General features: G+C 43.2%; 1 protein-coding gene across 9 annotated transcripts in view; it reads left to right on the top strand.

The window, feature by feature from the left end:
- Positions 1-13,809, top strand: part of PRICKLE2 (prickle planar cell polarity protein 2) — a 346,700-nt gene that overhangs the window by 172,584 nt on the left and 160,307 nt on the right. For 2 of the 9 annotated variants that reach the window (XR_014823450.1, XM_005669704.4), the window contains exon 1: positions 6,614-6,882. The exons of the other annotated variants lie outside the window; for them this stretch is intronic. The gene's annotated coding sequence lies outside the window, so the exon portion shown is untranslated. Of the gene's footprint in view, positions 1-6,613; positions 6,883-13,809 lie in introns of those variants that run through there. 9 annotated transcript variants of the gene reach the window in all.

Here is a 13,809-nt window from a genome sequence, read left to right as displayed (position 1 = left end):
TTTGTGATTGGGCTGGGTGATGGTTGTGAGTGTTGATAGACTGGGTGTGGAAATGCTTAACGGGGACAGACCCTATCTCTTTAGTTAGTGTTACAGAATCCCCAGGATATAAAGTGTCTGTATGAAAATAAATAAGGGCTTTTCTTTCTTTTCTTTGGCAGATGATATCAGTACCATTTAATAGAATAAAATGATAAAAATCTTTGTTCTTTCTTAAGTAACATGTTAATTACTACTCTTTATTTTTTCACTTTGTATTTCTGAACTATATTCACTTTATAAAAAGTGGAATGTATACTCTTCACTTTACAGTATATAAAGTGAAATGTATTCACTTTGTAGACATTTCTGTCCTCTGTATTTTAAATTGTCAAGCATACTCAAACTATATATTTAATGCAATCTTATGTGTGTCTGGTGCGGTGGGGGGAAGCACTTTGTAACTAACCAGGAGATCAAAGTCTGTAGTTTTCTCCATTTAGTCTCTTTGCTGCCGAACACAAAGGCTGCTAAAGGATTTGAGTGCATATCTTAAAAGCTCATCAGAAATATTCCGAGCTCTAGATTTTTTTTTTCTCTCTCAGCAACATTTCAGATATGCAGGTTCTCCTCGGTTGCCCCTGCTAGAGTTGCTGAATTTAAAATGCCACAGGAAGAAAGAAAGATCTGTTCTGTTTTCTCATCTGTGGAATGAGGGGGTTGGACTAGATGGGAGATGTCAAATTTATAGCACTAGTGCTGTCATTCCTTTTCCATCCACATGACAGACATCACTAATCAATCACAGCATGTTTTCCTGCCACATGTAGCCTCAGACTTCTTATCAAGTCAGCACTCCAGGAATTCACTACTAATCAGTCACTGTTAGCCCAAGAGATAAAATCTACTTGCCATTCTGAAACACGATGGGGATTACTCTCTAGTGCAAATGTAAGGTGGTCAGATCACCATTGCATGGAAGCCGGAAGAATGTTGGAAGTTATGGGCAGTTTCAAGTGAAGAGGATTTCAGATCACTACATTTTATGCTCCCTGAAGGAAAGTATTGTGTTTTATTCATGTTTTCCCATGTTTACCCAGCCTATAAGGCAAACCCTCTCTCTTAGCAGACATTCAATACATGTTTGTTAAATGATGCATGAAGCAATGAATGGAAAGCTTGGCTTTGGCCAATTCTTTCCTCTCTAAGACTGCACAGTTCAGTGCTTCTTCCAAAGGGCAGATACAGCCTTGCCATTATTGAATTTCTCTACTTTCATTCAGGCCATTCCTGCGGATTGATGGCTGTGTCCTTACCCAACAAGCATTGGCAGAGCCCAGTAACTTGGCATCACTGGTTGGACTTGATGTGTTTCCTCTCCATCCATCATCCAGGTCATTCATAAAGCTGTTGAATAATACTGAGGAGGGTCCATCTATTTCTTACCCTGCTGGACTCTGAATTCTTTCAACTTGATTCGTGGGTGGAAATCTGAAGGTTTCATGATAAAGATAAGAATCCTGTCCCAGTTTGGGGATTTATCACTGGAGAGAATCACATATTTGATACTTAGCATATGTAGCCTTCATTAGTTATTTGGGGGAAACTATATTTTAAGTTCCTTTATTGAAGGACCAGATTGGATTTAAATTTTGATAGCATGATCATGTTACTTTTGCAGGGGAGATTCAATAAACATTCATGTTTTTCAAGATAGTTTTATGAAAATTGGCTGACACTTCTGTCTTCTTCACCTTTCAGAAGAAAATCACCTTTGAAAACAGAAGGCATTTTTTTCCACCTAGCCACTGATTTCATCTTATAATAACACCAGCTACCCATTTAGTAAAAATCAATTGTAGACCAGGCATTCCACTAAATGCTTTGCATTTATTGTCCCTAAACCTCAAAACAACCCCAGGACTAGTGATATAAATTCCATTTTGCAGATGAGCTGAAAGAAGCTTGGGGGAAGTTACATAACTTGGCCAAAGTCTCTAGATGATCAGTGGCAATACTGGCATCTAGAGCCAAGCCTAACTCTAAAGGGTTTTCTCCTAAGATGCAGATGTTACCTCCTTCAGGAAGCCTTCCCTAAGGTGCCGCATTTCCTCAAGTCTGGTTGAGATGTTCTTCTTGTGTTTCTATTAGGTTATGCTCCCTTATGATGACACTCTTGATCTGTTGATCTGCTGCTTCTACCACCAGAGTAACATTCCTGAGGACAGGGGCTTTGTGTTTCTGTTTGGTGTGTGTGTGTGTTTTCTGCTGCTTTTGTTTGATGGCTGAATGAATACATCTTTCCCAAGATATGTCTGCCCTTCACCTTGTTACATAGAAGCCATATTAATGTACAGCTAGTCATCATCAAAAAGTCTATAAACAATAAATGCTGGAGAGGGTATGGAGAAAAGGGAACCCTATTCTATTACACTGTTCTTGGGAATGTAATTTGGTGCAACCACTGTGGAAAACAGTATGGAGATTCCTCAGAAAACTCAAGATTGAATTACCATTTGATCCAACAATCCCATTCCTGGGCATCTATCCAGAGAAAACCATGACTCAAAAAGATACATGTACTCCAGTGTTTATTGCGGCACTATATACAATAGCCAAGACATGGGAACAACCTAAATATCTATCAACAGAGGAGTGGATCAAGAAGATGTGGTACATATACACAATGGAATATTACTCAGCCATCAGAAGGAAAGAAATAACAGCATTTGCAGCAAAATGGATGGACCTAGAAATTATCATGCTAAGTGAAGTCGCCAATATCATATACTATCACTTACATGTGGAATCTAAAAACAGGGCACGATGAACTTCTTTGCAGAACAGATACTGACTCACAGACTTTGAAAACTTATGGATTCCAAAGGAGACAGGTTGAGAGCTGGGGGGATGTGCTGGGGGTTTGGGATGGAAATGCTATAAAATTTGGTTGTGATGATCATTGTACAACTATAAGTGTAATAAAATTCATTGAGTAATTTAAAAAAGGAAAAAAATAATGTACAGCTAGGCCTGTAAGAACCTTCTATAGTTTAGAATTCATTATATTTGGAGATGAATGTTCTAGGGAAATAGAGTCTAGCTCTAAGTGTGGAATGGCAAAGTTGCCTCTCTTTGATACTACTAAGTGCCTTCCTTTTTGCTCTGTCATTGTGGTATTAAACTGTTTCACTTTTCTTCAGTTCATTCTTTTATTAACTGTACTTTTATGAGTAATTGATGCATGCAGATGTACTTATGTTTATTTATCCTACTTGAGATGCCTGTGCTTCGTGACTCTAAAGAGTCATAAGTTTTATAAATTCTAGAAAATTCTAAGCCATTATGCCTCTCCTGAATGTCTTTTCTCTCCCAACGCAACATCTGTTAGACATATATTGGCCCTTCTTCTTCTAGCCTCTGTATCTCCTAATCTTCTTTTCATAATTTTCAACTCTTTATCCCTTTGTATTTCATTTTGTGTAATGTCCTGAGATCTGTATTTCTCTCTTCAGCAGCGTCTAACCTTCTGTTTCCCCTCTCCATTGAACTTTTAATTTTAATGAATCTCTGGGGAGAGAGGCATCATGTCTTTTTTTTTTTTTTGAGTTTAATTTCTAGCTTTAATGTATTTAGTCATTTTGAACTTTATGAATGTTGTTTTTCAAAATACTGTTTTATGACTTCTAATACTTGAGCCTCTGATTCTCCTACTTGGTGACTTAGACTTGTGACTGTGTGTTTTGTAGGTCACTAGTGAGAGATCAGATTTCATAGGGTCAGTTGTAGCCCAGGTTATAGCACTGATTCTCCAGGGCAATTTTTCATTTGCTTCTGTGAAGCATTCTTGGCATATCATGAACAGGACTAAGTTTTATATTGATCATCCAGTTCAACTTTCCTGATTCTCAGTTTGGTTGTACTTGACTTTCAAGAAAGGCACAGGCCTAAGGTTTCTAATCCTCAACTTAAAGCTTTTCTCTCTTACTCGGGACACAGGTAGAGAGACAAGTTGCCTTGTGCTGGTTGACAGTGTTTATCATCTGTTTGTTCACTGAGGGTGCAGCCCACAAGGAGTGTTCCTGATTTTCTGCAGGGGTCTGCTAAGAACTTCCTGCTGCTTCTTGTCCTTAGGCCTCATCTTCTGTCTTGCTTGGACATTCAAACCCTAGCCCCTAGGCAACCAAGACAAACTGTTCTTTTGTTGCCAACCACTTTCTCCTCTACCTTGTAGCTCCAGCATGAGTTTATATGCTCACCATTCTTGTTTTCAGTAATCTCTTTGTTTCTACCACCTGGGTATTCCCCTTGCTTAATTGTGAGTCAGCTAAGCCCTTAAAATAATTTTTGTTATATTTCATCTAGCATATCTAGGGTTTGTGAAGGGTTGAAATTTTCAGGCTGTCATCATTTGCCATCTTGCCAGAACCAGGAGCTTATTATAAGCTCATGGTAAACTATTCAAGTAATATACAAGGATATATGATGAAATATCAGTCTCCTCCCCATCTTAGAGCTGCTTAGTTCTTAAACCACCTTGCCAAGTATAATAACCTTTACTATTTTCTTAGGCATACTTCTAGAAGCCCTTTATGCACATATAGCATACATTTGTGTCACAATACATGAAAATTTATTTATGTAAGCAGAGATATATTTTTACCTTCTGCAGTGGACTTGGTATATTTTGGAATTCATTGCTTATTAGTGCAATCAGCTCTGCCTCTTTTTTCATGACTGTGCAGTATTCCATGAAATAGATGTACCATAATTTATTTAACCATTTGCCCTATTTTTATCAGATGATCGTTTTCAGTAATTTTTTGTTTTTTTATTACTCAATTTTATTACATTTATAGTTGTACAATGATCATCATAACCCAATTTTATAGCATTTCCACCCCAAACCCCCAGCACATCTCCCCACCCCCAAACCTGTCTCTTTTGGAAACCAAAAGTTTTATCTGTTCTGCAAAGAAGTTCATTGTCAGTTATTTTGATATTATAAACTATCCCACAATAAACCTTCCTAAACATGTGTCTTTGCTTGAGTATCATTTAACATTCTCTTTGTTTCTCTCTCCTCTCCCCCACCCTGTGATGGTTAATTTTATGGATTAACTTGACCGGGTTAAGGGATACCCAGATAGCTGGTAACATTATTTTGGGGTGTGTCTGTGAATGCTGCTGGAAGAAATGAGCATTTGCATCAGTTGACTTCCTAAAGAAGTTTCCCCCTCACTTGTGTGGATGGACATCATCCAATCCATTGAGGGCCTGAGTAGCACAGGAAGGATCATTTTGCTCTTTCTGTTTGAGCTCTGATATCCATATTCTCCTGCCTTCAGACATTGGCACTCTTGGTTCCCAGGCTTTTGGACTAGAACCAGAACTTGCACCCCTGGCCCCCACTTCTTAAGCCTTTGTATTCAGACTTCATTACAATACCAGCTTTCTTTGTTCTCCAGCTTAATAGACCACCGATCATGGGACTCCTCCATGTCCATAAGCATGTGAGTCAATTTCTATAATAAATCTCTGTATATCTCCTATTGGTTCTGTATCTCTAGGAACCCTAATACACATCCCCACTCCAACTGTGAGTTGGTGACCTCAGCACCTTTCCTGGGGCCTTGAACTGAGTTGGCATTAAATTCACATCTGTTTCATGAATGACCATGTACTCACCAAGAAGCCAAACCAACAGTCACACAGTGCCAACCTCCAGGAAATGAATTCTGATTTCAGTAATAACAACAGCTCTTGACTATCCAGTAGTCTACAGCTATTGGCTGAACACATCTCCTAGTCCAGACATGAGCTAATACCAACAACAGCTCTTTGAGATGGGAGATTTCATGGTCATGCTTTATTTACATGCAGGGAAACTGAGGCAGAGGTTACCTAACCAATAAGAAGTGGAGTCTATAATTGAACACCTGGCCTCTTGAATACAGCCTTTTAATTGACATTGGTACTGTCACAGCCATCATAGTTTGTATCGTTGTTAATTCCTTCGTTTATTCCCTCATTTATTCCATCAACAAATATTTACTGAGAGCTCACAGTGTTCCAAGCAGGAAGTAATACAGTGTGATGATGGATAGAAACATCCCTGCTGTGGTGGAATTTACAGTGTACAAAGAGATGTTTCACACACACACACACACACACACACACACACGAAAATCTGAAGAGTGCCTGGAAGAGGGTAATGAGAGAATTTTCAAGAGCCTAGCTGGGGTCTTCTTCTCAGGAACAGAGGGTCTCCAGAATCTGTGATGAATTGGAGGAGACTTGAAGGATGAGTAAGATGGAGGGGGGCCAAGGGCCAGCCTATTCCCTGCCTTCCTGCTCTGTTCCGCTGAGCAGTTTAGTGCCCTTGCAGCCACTGCCAGCTCCCGGGACCTCCACGTTAGAGGGCCAGAGTGCCTGTGTCCTTCTGCTTCGGAAAGGTGGCTGAACCCCCACCCCCACCAGCTCTTTCTAATTTTAAAGCAGTAGCTCCCTTGATTGAAATCTCAATTTGGGAACAGACCTAGGATTGGCCTGTAGCTCAGAATTTTCACCAATAAGCGGAGCGGTAGGTGGGGAGGCCGCCCTTTAAGCAGCCAGGAGGCAGCCTGGAGAGCTTGAAGCTTCTCTCCCCAGGACCTGAGCAGTTTTCCTGGATCCAGAGCTGTGCACAGAGCAGCTGCCACTGCTGCGCCTAGGAATGTCACCTCCCTTGTGCGGAGCCCCTGCAGGGCCCCCTCGGGCTTTGGGCAGTTGGCGGCCGACGCCAGGGTGGGCTTCTTAGCCGCCGCCTCATCTCCTGCCCCTGGTCTGCGGCCCCTTCCCCCCAGCCCCTCGATTCCCGGTGGTGGAGGCGCCGCAGCGGCGAGCGATGCAAGGCTGAGCCGGGTAAGTGGCCCCCCCGGGGCCCGGGGCCCATGGAAGAGGTGCTGTGGGGCGCCGCTCTTGTGCCTGGTTTTCACCACCCTCTCTAGGGAAAGGGGCCTTGAACTGGAACAGTAACCTCAGAAAGAGAGGTGTCTTGCCACCCGGACAGCGGGGAGGTCACGAGCTGTTGATGGGGAGGGGACCTGGGGATCATTTTGTTCTGAGCGTCCTGCACGCTTTATTAACCAATAATAGTAACAGCGTCACGAGGCAAGATTAATGCTGTTGTTATATTAGGACTTTTTCGGGGGAGGGGGAACGTTTAAACTTCCCTGAACTTGCTTTTTAAACAGCCTTTATTCTCATACAGTACATGTCCCTCAAATATTTAAAACGTCTGGATTGCTCATGACCTACTTCTTTATTTCCCTTACACTATTAAAAAAATGTTTAATGTCTCCAGGAGGATCTGCTTTAAAAGGTGATGCATTTCTCCCACAATTGCTTATGGCTTGTTTTCCTAGAACTTTAAAAATTCACTGCTTTTTTCCTTGGTGGCTATCCATAATTAAGCCTCTCTGAAATGGGTTCATTTTTTCTCTCTGAATTGGGGGTGGAGGTAGGGGAGAGACCTGCAGCTCCTGGTCTTCCCAGCTCACAGAGAAGGGTCTCTGGGATGGGGAAATCTGTTAGGGGTAGTTCATTGGAACTCTGCTCTCCCAGGTTTGCAAATGCACTCACTCAGCTGCTGGGAGATTCAGGGCTTACTGAGGACTAGGATCATGCAAATCTGGGGTGCCCAGGCAGCTGTATCCTGAGAAATTTTAAAACCAAAATAATCCATAGGGATTGGGGGGGGGGAAGGGTAAGGTTTATTTAAATGATGCAGTTTCAGCATCCTCCCTCTCTGTTCCCTGTGTGTACCTAAGCAAGATGTTGGAAGCCTAATGCAGAGGGTCAGAAGGTTTTGTGTGTGTATGTGTGTGTGTGTGTTGGTTTTCTTTTCTTTTCTTTTTTTTTAAGATGAGGCAGCTGGAAGAAATGCCTTCCAAAATTGGAGCAAAGTCTGATGGATGGATTGCCAAACTGCATTTCCGCCCCTATTAAATGATTTTGGCTTTTAGCAGTCTTCATTTTGCTGGGCTGGCCTTTCTTTGCCGTTGTTTAGGTGTTGTGAATCATTTGTATACTTTGGGTTCCCTGCTCTCTGCAAACAGATGTTTTTATCTGTGCAACTAGTTGAGTAATACAAGGGATGGATACAGCCCTGTATGTACAGACAGAACAAATACCACTTGGGGAGGAGTGGGGCCTTTCCTTTTTCAAATCACCAAGTGCCAAATCTTCCCAGCCGTTGGGCAATTCAGATAGAGGTGTCAGGTGAGCTGAGTGGTGAAGAATTTATATGTGCAGCTAATTCTGCTCGTCCTACAATGAAACATCTTCCCATGAGGCCAAAAAGTCGAGGGGGAGGGAGGCCTATAAAAATGATCCTCTGTTCTCAGTCACTGACTACCCTCCTCTCCCTGGATTTCTGAGAACCTGCCAGGAGAAACTGTTGACTGGATGGAGGTTTCAAGAAATGCAGAAAAGAAATCAGTACAAGCCCTCCTTGAGCGACTTTTATTTCTGTTTGGAGGAAGGGAAGACTTTGTTAGAATAACAAATCGTGGCTGCTTTTCAAGAGCAGAAAACAGTGCTTGTTCCGAAGGCAGATTCGTTTTTGAGAGTGTGAATCATTTGGTTTAGGTTTTTTGCCTTTTTTATTTTTTTCTTTTGCGGTGGAGGCTTGGAGATGATTAAATGTCTTGTCTGCAGGAAATTACCAGGAGATTTGAGTATTTTCCTGAATCAGCCTCAGATGGTACACAGCTTTGGGTGTAATACAAGAAAGCTCTGTTACTAGGCAATCTCTCTGCAGTGATATCCTCAACCTCTCCCACCCTCTCAAACCTCTCCCTTAATGGGCCTTTTCTTTTTTTCTTTTTGGGGTTGTGCTTCCATTTAAGAAACTGAAATAACTCTCTTAGTCCCTTCCGTGAGCTTTTTAAGATGGAACTTATTTTTGAGACAGTTTTATCGAGCCCTCTTCCCCGTTGGCCGCCTCCCACTAGCCTGAGCAGGAAAAGCTCTTGGCTCCTTTTCCCAAGATTTCCTTTAAGCCTGGATTGTTATCCTTAGGGACACAGATGTCTGGAGGAAGGAGAGATGCAAAGGTTTGAACTAGCACTCTCCAATTTGGTGGTGACATTTATGGCCTCCGTAGAGCTGTTTGCAGAGAAGGCAGAGTGATTGGGTTTACCCCCAAAGTACACCACCACTGTTAAGAATGGGCAATTAAAAGGGAGCAAGGGACAACAGAGGGAAACCATGCATGGCTTTGTGCATTGCTGACAGAGATCTGCAGTTTTTTAAAAACTTTTTGGAAAACCAAATCATGGAGATGTTTTGCTCCCCAAACTAGATTTCTGAATCTTTCCTAACTGGTACCTGGTCACATGAGGTACCTCCTAATAACTGTGTAATCAAATAGGAGAGCTCAGGGTGAAACTAAACTCAGTGTGATGCTCCCATGTCAGGGAGAGGAAGCAGAGGGATTTTTTTTTTTTTTTTTTTTTTTTTTTGCAGCTGCCAAAACACAGAATGGTAATCCTCTTTGAATATCATGAAACCAGAGTGCCTTGGTGGCCTAGTGGTTAGGATTCGGCGCTTTCACTGTTGTGGCCCCAGATTCACTCCCTGGCCTGGGAAATAACAATAATAATAACAAAAAGAATACAGGGAAATATTATGGAGATGTATGGAAAGTTTAAAGGTGATGTTCCAAAAAAGTTTCTTTGTATTGTTTGTTTTTGAACATCTAAATGGCAGGGAATTCTTTCCCAGGATACTTAGCCTTTGATGACCATGCAGTTTTAGGGTAATCTTTTTTCATATCCTGCTGCTCTGTGTGACAAGCAAAGGAAGACTGGTTTTTTGCAATGATTGTATCTGGACGTCTTCCAGAAGATACGGAAGAGGGAGGGGCAGTGGAGGGAACAGACAGACGCAGGTACTGTGGGACTAACTGTCTGGGAAAACTCATGAATGATTTCCTTGCAAGTGTAGCCCGGAGGCCTTTGAAAATTGCTTCACATTTGGCTTTTACCAGCCAGCTTGTTTTTAGAAATTACTGTACCCTCAAGAGGGTCACCCTCCTCACAAAGCACCACCCCAGGCAAGATGCCAATCCACAGGGAGTGTGTGTGTGTGTTTGTGACATCACATCACTTATCATGTCTTTGAAAGTTTGCTTTGTCCTACGTTTTCTTTAAAAAAAAAAAAAAATGCTTGATTTCTTGGAAACATTTACAGAAGATTACCTTGCATTCACCTAGCTATAGTCAGTAAAAAAACTTTAATTTTTCCAGGGATTGAGGCTTCGTTTAGGCTTTCGAGGAAGAGTGAAGATCGATTGAGTTGGATTTCAGATGAATTCTAATTTTGAGCCCTAGACTGTGTAGCCTGGAGAAAAGGTCTCATATTAGCCTATTAAAACTGATGATAGCAATAAACAGAATGATACCTAGTAACTGACTGAGTCGTTGCCAAGCGCAGAATGCATGTCTTATCAATCTTTCTTAGACTTTCCTGCACATAAGAATATCCAGAGAGTCTGTTTCAGGTAAGACCTAGAAATCTGCATTTTAAGAAGCATCTCAGGCATCTTGGACTATGTTTTGAGGCACATGTGGCTTTTCGTTTATTATCATTTAAAATCCTCACAGTAACTTTGTTGAGTAGATTCTCTTGTCATCCCTGTTTCACAGACGAGAGAGCAGAGGCTCAGAGAGGTTCAGTAACTCCTCTGGGTCACACAGCCCCCTAAGTGACCATGCAGGGTTCTTAAACCTGTGACAGTCCAACTCCAGTGTCTGTGTGTTCATGCTTATGCTCTTGGTGGTTGTGTGGTCTTCTCTTGATACTTTGGACATAGTGACCCCTCCTCCACCTCTTTCTGCTGAAACCTGCCCTGTGATGTGGCAATGGATGTTGCAGTGTGGTGGGCAGCTGCAGTCTGAGAGGGTAGTCTGCTGTGGTGGATGCAAGGAGCTGGCGTAGGGGTGTGGGGATTCCTGTTAGTACTGGAGAAGCACCCAGGCACACTTGCCTTGAGCTCTCTAACTGCTGAACCAAGAGGACTCAAGGTCAAATTGATTTACTTATGAGGTGCTTCCAAGTCCCCCAGCTTGTGGAATCCTTAAGGCAGTTCTTCAGCGGGCCCTCCCACAGTCCCCAGCTCTACTTCCTTTTTGCCTCACCAGTGCTTTCCATCGGCTCCTCCCACAAGACCCTTGGCAGTTCACACGTCCTAGAAGATTGAAGCCTTTTCTCAATGCCTGTGTCCCCAGCTCACCTGGACTCCCTCTTTTTTTTCTCTCCATCTTCTGTATAAACTAACCCCCACCCCCTGCCTCCCACACCAGGTTGATTCCTGAAGAAAGCAGACATCAAGGGAAGGTTGGAAAGAAAGGGGCAGAGGCGAGGAGGAGCCTCATGAAGGCCTCCTGCTGGATTCCCCCTCCGCCTGACCTGATTTCTCTTGCCCCTGGGCTCATGGGCCCCGGGTTGGTTTCTCCTGCTTAATTGCTGCAGGATTGTGATACAGGACAAACCACTTAACCTCCTGCACTTTGCCTTCATTATCTGTAAAATGGAATGTTCATGTCAACCCTTTCTCCTTTGGGTACGAGTGACATAACGTCTGTGGAAACACTTTGGACTTTGTTCAAACATTTTAAAGATGTGATCCCATTGCCTTCTAGCAGCAGTTCCCATACTTTGTTCTAGGAAACGCCTATTTGGCAAATGGCTCTTCCAAACAAGAAAGCAAAAACACAGTTCCACATATATTTGGAAGGTGAAATATCCTGCATCTTTTGAGCAGTCACACTCCTACAAGCATATTAAAGGCTCTGAGCCTGGAGAAGGGAAGCCTGTTTAACTTTGACTTTGCGTGGTCCATGCTAATGTGACCCCAGCACCCCTTTGCAGCCTGACCCTTTACCACACTGCAAAATGCACTTGGGGGCAGCTGCTGACTTTGAAATGTCCGCTCTCCTATTTATTAGCATTGTGCCTTTAGATAAGTCACTACGTCTCTGAACCTCACTTTCCTTCTCTGTGAAATGGGACTTAAAATGGGTCCCACCCCACAGAGTTCTGGGGAGGGTTGCATAAATTAAGAGATACAGAGTTCGTTTTTCACTGGCCGGGAACATTTGTGCGAGTGCATCTTTACCTCCTCCCTGTGGTTTTCCTCTTTTGTGGAGGCTTCTGTGTATCCCACTTGCTGCATCTTCCTCTTGCCTCAGTCTCTGTTGCTGCTCTTTCTCCTGGACCTGCTAGTTTCTTTCTCCTCCTTATTCTCCATTTCATCTTTATTCTCCCCCTGGCTGACATTATCCAGTCAGCCCTTGTTTCATGTGATGACTACCAGATTTTCATCTTCAGCCTGGACTGCTTTTCTTGAGCTCCAGACATATATACATAACTCTCTTCTCAGCGTCTTCATTAGGTGTTCCGTGAGCTCCTCGAACCTAACATGTCAAAGCACGACTGGAGATTTATTCCCACCCCCCAACCCGTCATCCCTGAAACTTTTGCTAGATCAGCCAATGGCACCACCAGCCACCCAGTTGTTTGAGCTGCAGACTTATGGCATCTTTGATCTTGCTCTTTTCTACACACTCCCATGTCTGAGTCCTTCTAGCTCTACCTCAAAAATGTTACCCCCATTGGACATGGGGAGCAGAGGGAGAGGGAAAACTGATGGCAAAGGGGCTCAAGCTTACTTCCTCGGGTTTGGAAAATGCTTTACATCTTGATAGAGTGTGGGTTTCGGGGGTATAGGTGTCTGTCAGAATTGAGCAGGCTGTACACATAAGATAGGCATTTTGCTGTGTGTAAATTACACCTCAACAACAACAAAAAAAAGTGATAGGGAAGATTTTTATCCCAAATGGAACACTGCTGACTGTCTGTACAGGCACAGCTTTCGTATAGGTGACCATCATTACTCACCTTGATCGCTTAATAATGTTCCCACATACCTAGTGTCTCTAAAGTTTAAATCAGATTATGTCCATTCCCCACCTAATAGCTTCCCATCACCATAAGAACAAAATCCAAAAATTTTACCATGAACTGCGAGGCCTGCTCCCACTGACTTCACAAGGCCTGACCTTTGTCTGCCTCTGCCAGACCTTCCTCCCCTAAACACTTTCCCCCGTGCTCCAGCCACACTGCCCCTTCACACCCAAGGTCCTGCCTACCTCCGGGCCTTTGTACTTGCTGTTCTGTCTGCCTGGAAAGCTGGTCCCCTAGAACTTTGCCTGGCTGGCGGCTTCTCAATCATTGAGAATCCTTAGCTTGAATGTCATTCTGCCAAGAGGACTTCCCGCATGGCTTTGCTTCACCACCCCCACCCTCACCCCCCATGTTTCTCTTTGTCACATCCTCTTAGTACTTTCTGTCCAGAGCACTTCTGAAGATAGAAAATATTTGCTTTTCAGGATGATAACTGTTTGCCTCTCCCTCTTGTCCTGAAGGGCAGGACTGTGTCCTTCACCTCCCATGCCCAGTGTACCTGCCACCAAGGAGGGTCTCACTGAGCGAAAGGACCATGACCTAGCTCAATGTCTTGACTGAGCTGAAAACTGCAAGAAAATTGTTACTTAATATAAAATTTTAGGAGTTCTCATCGTAGCTCAGCGGAAGCAAATCTGACTAGTCTCAGTGGAAACAAATCTGACTAGTACCCCTGAGGACACAGTTTCGATCCCTGGCCTCGCCCGTGTGTTAAGGATCTGGCGTTGCTGTGAGCTGATGGTGTAGGTGGCAGACACAGCTTGGATCTGGCATTGTTGTGTCTGTGGTGTAGGCTGGCAGCTACAGTTCCGATCCAAC

The sequence above is a fragment of the Sus scrofa genome, chromosome 13, assembly GCF_054392235.1.
Source record: "Sus scrofa isolate SSC_HxYL_T2T_F1_AM1 chromosome 13, Sscrofa_HxYL_maternal_Yorkshire_Landrace_v2.0, whole genome shotgun sequence".
Lineage (NCBI taxonomy): Eukaryota > Metazoa > Chordata > Mammalia > Artiodactyla > Suidae > Sus > Sus scrofa.
The sequence above is the reverse complement of the archived record's forward strand: the minus strand, read 5'-3'. Positions and strand labels throughout refer to the sequence as shown.